This window comes from Elephantulus edwardii, unplaced genomic scaffold (assembly GCF_000299155.1).
Source record: "Elephantulus edwardii isolate Elephantulus edwardi_28Jun2011 unplaced genomic scaffold, EleEdw1.0 scaffold00001, whole genome shotgun sequence".
Classification (NCBI taxonomy): Eukaryota; Metazoa; Chordata; class Mammalia; order Macroscelidea; family Macroscelididae; genus Elephantulus; species Elephantulus edwardii.
Window position 1 is genome coordinate 24,299,533 of NW_006399751.1, and position 7,634 is coordinate 24,307,166.

Genomic DNA, 7,634 nt, shown 5'->3' on the forward strand with positions numbered 1-7,634 from the left:
AAAGACTCAAGCAAGACCCACACCTCACTCCATACACAAAAACCAACTCAAGGTGGATCATGGACCTAGGACTAAAATCAAGGACTATAAACTTCACTACAGAAAAGCAGCACAGCTTCTTACAACTAGGCCACCGGAGTTCCCAGTCAAATAAATGAATGGAAGGTGAATGAAACCATCTGTGTTGCTGAGTTTAATCTTACCAGGTTTTCTTTATAAAGGAAAGGCTATAAAAACATTTATTTATGGGGTTTTTTTTTTTGCTCCAACTTGTTTTTGCCTGTGATAGCAAGGAGACTGAAGAATGGGAAAAGTGAAAAGAGTATGGTTTTGGTAAATGAAGACATTGAGGGTCTAAATTGGAGAGACGTAAAGAATTTACTGTCTGTACTCTGCTTCACTCTTTCAATAGGCAGTGTATATGTTGCTGAATTTCCTTGACAGAGAAGCAGGCTAATTTTAGGGGAGAAAAAAAAGCAGTGGTGGGACATAGTTCAAAATCCTAATATATATATTTGATCATGGTTTGTTCCATCAGGACCCCTGCTTTTCTCATCAGAAAGTCGAAGTGCACCAAGTCATGTGAGGATTGCATAACTGCTTCCATGACTACTCAAGCAAATCTTTATTCTTTCTTCCTTAAAGCCTGAAGAGTTATTATCTTTTTTTAAAAAGTGCTTAGTCTTCTTGTCTTACTAATCACTTTGGAATGAACTCAAAATAACTTTGAGGTGACAGCTGTTAATAATTACAGAGAAAGCATTTTATGGCTGCCTAGCTGGCAAAGCTATGCTTGTGTGTGTATGAGACTATGACACAGTGGCTGGTAGGCTCTCTTTCTACTTTAACCAGTTTTAATTTTCTTATTTTTAATTGCATTTATTTCTATGACAGACGCCACACCTGCTGCACTGACTTAAAGGGCATCACACATCTCTTTCTTTCAAGCTAGCCATCATTAAGTTCACATCAGACTCTGATCTTTGGTCTCTGGATTGTTGACTGATACCTATTGTACCCAGTAACGAGACACTTACTCTCATACCAATTAGTGTAAGGTCACGGAGGAAGGACAGAACCCAGTTAAGGCCAAGAAAGACCGGTGATTGAGGAGAAACTGCCAGGCTGGCTCTACAGCAGAAAGCCAGGCCCCACTAAAAAAAGAAGGATTTTATATTGTCTTTCAAAGAAATTGAGGAGGGGGATGCTCACAGATGTTTCTTACGAGACAGGGAAGCAGGCTGGAATCTCAGGTAACTATGTCTGGGAAAGGAGGTAGAGTAGTTTTGCATCCTTAACAGAGAGAAATAACCATAGATGTTGTTTCCTGTGTTGGGATCATTTCAGTGGCTATTCTAGATATAGAAAAAAGTATCTCATCAGCCCCAATATTTCAGCCTTTTGTTAATATTGATTGGGGCCATTAAGGTTCTCTTCTGTAACTACTTCCTGCTGGATGAGGGTGATGATCAAAAGGAAAGGAAAAGCTGTTGATTTTAGGCAGCAAAGTTGGTAGGTGTGATGGTGGAAGGCAATGGTTGGTACTCAGTTGATAATATGAAGAGTTCACAGACTGTGTGGTTGGCAAAGGCTCTCATCCATTCCTGTAGAAAGCTAGAGAGAAATCACATGAGGCAAGAACCAAACATTAAGATTAAGAAAAGTACTATAAGAGGGCCAAGAAGGGGAGAAGCCAGGGTAGCCAATTTTCAAGATAGAAACATTTTTGTTGGCTTCCTATTTTCCATTGCCTCTGCTGGATTCTCCAAATACAGTGCTTTGCTGTAATATTTATTGGGCTATTTTCTGAATATGGTTATATTCACATATTTGTTTTATAAATGGAGAAAAGTGATATGTATGACCTAATTGAGAACTTCAAGATTCTGCCTTTTATCAGGCTCTCAAAAGACACTTTCCCAATTACCTTACCTCACTTTTTTTATTAGTGACTTTTTATTCTTTTTTTAAAAGAAGTTATACTGGTTTATTTACAGTTTAAATACATTCTTGTTTTTAATTTTTTAATACATTGTTTTTCATACCAGATTTTTCCCATTCCTTCACCCTCCCATAAAATTGTGCAAACCTATGATTAAGCCCCCATCTTCACCCATCTGCTCCCATCCCCCACCTCCTTAGATCCCCAAACTCTTTTTACAATAATGGTCTTATACAGTATTTGTCCTTATGAGACTGAGTTAGTTCACTTAGCATAATACTCTTCAGTCCCTCCCTAGTTCGGTAATAATTTACAAAATCATTACTTCCTGCGTGCTGTGTAGTATTCCATTGTGTGAATGTACCATAATTTCTCAATCCATTCAATTGTGGTTGGACATCTGGGTTGTTTCCATGTTCTTGAGATGGTGAATAACACAGCTTTGAACATTATTGTTGTTGTTGTTGTTGTTGTTGTTATGTGCCCTCAAGTCATTTGCGACTCATAGCAACCCTATGTACAACAGCCCTAAACCCTGCTCTATCCTGTGCCAATTGCACTGCCTCTGACACACCCATCTCGATTACCCCAGTTACTGAATCAATCCACCTCATAGAGGGTCTTCCCTTCCTGCTCTGTCCCTCCACCCTCCCAAGCATGATGTCCTTCTCCAAGGACTGGTCCCTCCTTGCAACGTGTACAAAGTATGTCAGATGAAACTTCAGAATTCTTGTCTCCAAGGAGCAGCCTAGCTTCATCCTCTCCAGGACAAACTTGTTTGTTCTCCTAGCAGTCCATGATATATTCAATACTTTGCTCCAGCACCACAGCTCAAAGACATCAACTCTCCTTCTATCATCCCTAGTCACTGTCCAGCTTTCTGATGCATAACAACTAATTACAAAGACCATGGCCTGAATCAGGCACACCTTAGTCTCCAGACTGACATTGCTGCTCTTCAGAACTTTGAACACCAAACTTACCCAATGCAATTCATCTTTTAATTTCCTGATGCTGACACCAAGAGTGTTGATTATGGAGCCAAGTAAACTGAAGTAGTTATCAATCTCAATCTCTTCAGCATCTGTCAAGATGACTGCCAATTGGCCAGGTGGTGAGAATCTTTGTTTTCTTGATGTAGAGCTTTGATTAATAGTGAAGGCTGCAGTTCTTTCCCTTCTGCAGCAAGTGCTTCAGGTCCTCCTCAGCTTCAGCAAACAGGGTGTGCCATCAGTATAACGCAGATTGTTGATGAGTCTTCCTCCAATCCTGATGCCACATTTCTCTTTATAAAGCCCAGCCTCCCAGATAATCTATTCTTCATATACAACAGCCAAACAAAAGTTGAGATACTTGTAAGTGAACCTAAGTAGAGACACAAAAGACCAAAACAAAGAAAACTACAGAATATTTCTGCAAGACACAATAAAATACCTAAATAAATGGAAAAATATGCCCTGTTTATGGACAGGAAGGCTCAATATTGTGAATATTACAATCCTACCAAAAGCAATCTACATGTTCAACACAATCCCAATACAGATACCAAATTCATTTTTTTAAGGAGACCAAAAGGGAAATCTCAAGTTTATTTGGAGAGGAAAAAGACCCCAAATAAACAAAGCACTTCTGAAAAACAAGAATGAAGTGGGAGGCATAGCATTCTCTGACCTCAAAACCTCATACATAGCAGTGGTAACCAAAAGTGCATGGTACTGGTACAATGACTGGTACATAGACCAAAGGAACAGAATTGAGAATTCAGAAGTAGAATCAGGTATCGATGGCCAACTGATATGAAAAAAAGGGGGGGGGAACCTATCACATGGGAAAATAACAACCTCTTCAACAATACCTGCAGAAAACTGCAGCAGGATTCACATCTCACATCATACATATTCATTAACTCAAGGTGATCAGAGACCTGAGAGTAAAGCCCAAAACCATAAAAGTGATAAAAACCAAATTGGTATCAAGCTTAGACGGCCTAGTCTAAGAGACTGTATAAAGAGACTGCCAAGTAAAGCCAGAAATGTACAATCTATATAGGATAAAATTGATCAACTGGACCTTCTAAAGATTAAATCCCTGTGTGCATCAAAAACACATTCTCTCTTCATTTTTAAACTGTGTAGTCCACCATGTCACTGGAAATGTACTGGCCAATATCTCAACTGTACTGATGCTACATTGTAAAATCCAACACACATCCTAATTCTCCTTTGACTTGACCTCTCTGAGTAATCACTTTTTCCATCTGAAATTGTATTTTTCTGTAGCTTCTATAACATATAACAGAGAACCTACTGTTCTTCCTACATCATCTGGCCAATCTTTCTTATTCTTCTTTGCCAGTGTCTCCCACACTACTTAGAAACTGGTTTAAGGATCATCTTGGACCTTTGCCCTTTTCTTACCTCACATTATTTTCCTATGATTCAGTCTCATGGTTTATGAAAATACTATATATACATACCAGTGGCCCTAAGACTTGTTTCTACAATCAAGAACTCCCTTATTTAAAATCCTAAATACAGTTACCGTATACTCTTGGATGCCTTTTATACATCTCCATTTTAATACATCTGAATCAAAACTCATTTTCTTCTCTTTCAAATTCACTTTTTCTAGTATTTCTGCCTCCCCATACCTCAGCCTCCCAATTGCTCAGGGTAGAAATATTAACGTCACCCTTGGTGCTTGTCTGTTTTTCAAACACCTGTCAAAACTACCTTGTAGGAAATCTTGAGTGTGTCCATCTCTCTTTATAATCACGGCCTCTCTGTTGACTCAACCACTGCCATCTCTTGCTTTGATCACAGGGGCAGTCTTTCAAGAACTTCTCCCACTCCGACATCATCATCACTTCCTTATTTCTTCTAATTTTTTCTCAATCCAACAGTACATCATCCATACTTCCATCTTGATATTTATCATATTGTTTTAACTTTAGTTTTATTCTGTCCCTTCTTGTGAAATCATTCATTCTTCTTTGGATTTTGCAATCACCACAAGAAAAATTATTTTGCCTAACTCATCTTTGTGATCAGGATTTGGCATATGTTTACATGAGCACAAGCTGTCACTTTCTTATTTTTTTTTAAATATAAGCAAACATATTTATTGAAGGTTAAAAATAATTCAGCCTGGGGACACATTTAATCTCTAAAAGTAAAATAAAATGTTCCTAAAGTAATATTTTAAAAGGACATTTTAATCACACCACATCTCTGCTTTTTAAACCTTAAAATATTTCCCATTTTTCTTAGGATAAAGCAGCAAATCTCTAACATGGCTTAACTTTCATAATCTGGCTTTCACATTTCTGGTTTTATTGTGTGTCACTTGTAGTATTATAAAAACACTGGTCTTTTTTGCATTTCTTTAATTTCTTTCAATTCCTTTCATTTGGGCACTAATCAATATTAATGACATCATTATTTCTTTTTTCTCTCTTCCCTCACTGCTCTCAATTTTCTTCTCCATTAGAATGTAAATTCCATGACATCAGTGTCCTGGTCTATTTTATTAATCAATGAGTTACAGGAACTTAAAACAATGCCTGACACGCAAAAGATAGTCAATGTTGAGTGAAAGAGTGATTCAGTTAATTTCTTTTGTTACACAATAAATTGAACATCTTTTAGAATCTACCTTTAGGAAATCCTGCCAATTTAAAAATGCTTTAAAAATCTTTCAGCTGAATCTAGCTATATTGTATCTATTGTAAGAACTTACTTTCCCCCTATTATTTGTTAATTTCTTCATCAACATAACTATGTACGAAGCATGCAAGTTATAGAGGTAAAAGTATTGCACCCTATAGGGTTAAATATATTTTTTAAAAGGAGCCACCAGGCTGTGTGATGCTGTATTTTAGCCTTCAGAACTTGTATTTATTAATTTGAAGAAAAGCAGTGTGCTAGGATTATATCAGTATTAATCATATTGATATTAATCAATATGGATTGCATCTCAAGGTCAAGAAAACAAAGATTCTTACCACTGGACCAATAGGAAACAAAATGATTGATGGAGAAAAGACTGAGTGTTAACAACTTCTTCTTACTTGGATCACCCTTGGTATAGCAAATAAAGAGATGAATTACACTCAGTAAATCTGCAGTTAGGGACCTCTCGAAATTACTGAGGAGTAATGATATCAGTTTGAGGACTAAGGTGTGTCTGATTCAGGCCATAGTTTTTCCAATCACTTGCTATGTATGTATCTATGAGAGCTGGACAAACAATAGAGAGGACAGAAGAAGAATTGATGTCTTTGAGCTGTGGTGTTGGAGAAGGCACTGAACATCCCATGGACGGCCAAGAGAACAGATAAGTCTTGGAGAGGGTGCAGCCAGAGTGCTCTTTGAAGGCAAGAATGATGAGGGTTTGCCTCACATACTTCAGGTATGTTGCTTGGAGGGACTGTTCCTAGAAAATGGACATGATGTTTGAAAAAGTAGGGGGATGGTGAAGGAAAGGTAGATGCCCAACCAGGTGTATTAATATGGCAACTGCTTCAATGGGCTCTAGTATGTCAGGAAGTGTGAGGATGACACAGAGGAGAGGGTTCAGATCCACTGTTCAAAGAGTCTCTATTAGTCGTACTAGACTCAACACCTAAAACAGAAAAGTATATGTTAGGATCTATCTCATATTTTAAAGAGTATTGTATGACTATTGTTGTGAGGTTGGTAGGTCTGCCCCAATGTTGTTAGTTTTGTTGTGTTTTCCAGGACGTCTGAGCTATGATACCTGTTGCGTCCACAGATACCCTAAGTAGCATTGGTAGTTGTGCTGGATGGAAGTGCATTTCCACTATGATGACTTCAAGTAACAACTTCAACCCTCCCAAGAGAAGCAAGTGTTTTCATGTTGGTTATTGTCCTAAACTTTAGTATAGTATTGTAAGGAATTTAGCCGGAATTTTTAGCCAGTTGTTTCTCATACTAGAAGCAATACAATCTTTAATAAGATTGTCAATTTTTGGAGCCAACATTAGTAGTGGACTGAATTCTGCATTGCTTATTATTTAATTGCCATTCTGATTTCTTGAGTAGGCAATTTTAAGCAGGAAATTGTGTGAATTTAGCATTTTCAATGTGACTCAGCGATTTCTAGGTGACTCAGCAAATTCAGTGTGATTCAGCATTTCAATGACAATGCACCATTTCTATACTGAAAGTGAAAGAACTGACAGGGTGACAAAGGCAGCTAGGGGAATTTTGAGATCTTAGTATTTGATCAGAAATATTTTATTTTCGTTTGTAATTTAAAAAAAATGGTAGTATTGTCAGAAATTCACTGGAGTCCCAGTATATTGGTATTCAAATTAATCCTGAAGAGCTGGCAAATGACAGATGTGGAATAAACACTTTGGGCTACTTCTAATTTCTTTTGTTTTCATTAACAATTTGAAGTCTCTTGTACTGGAAATTACACAAAGTTTGTCCTAGATGAGTTAAAGGAGCAAAGATTGATGAAATCAATCTACAGTATCACTTCTGATTTGGTTCCTATGTCTGTACATGTAAGTGTAAGTGGAGACCTTGGATGACATACATCCTCGGATTACCCATTCTGCTTAGCTCAAGTCTAATTTAGCAATCCAGGTGCACAAAAACCACATGTGTTTTTTAAAAAAATTCTGTGGTGCTGTGTGTTGGTTTTGGTGTTTTTTTTCTTTCTT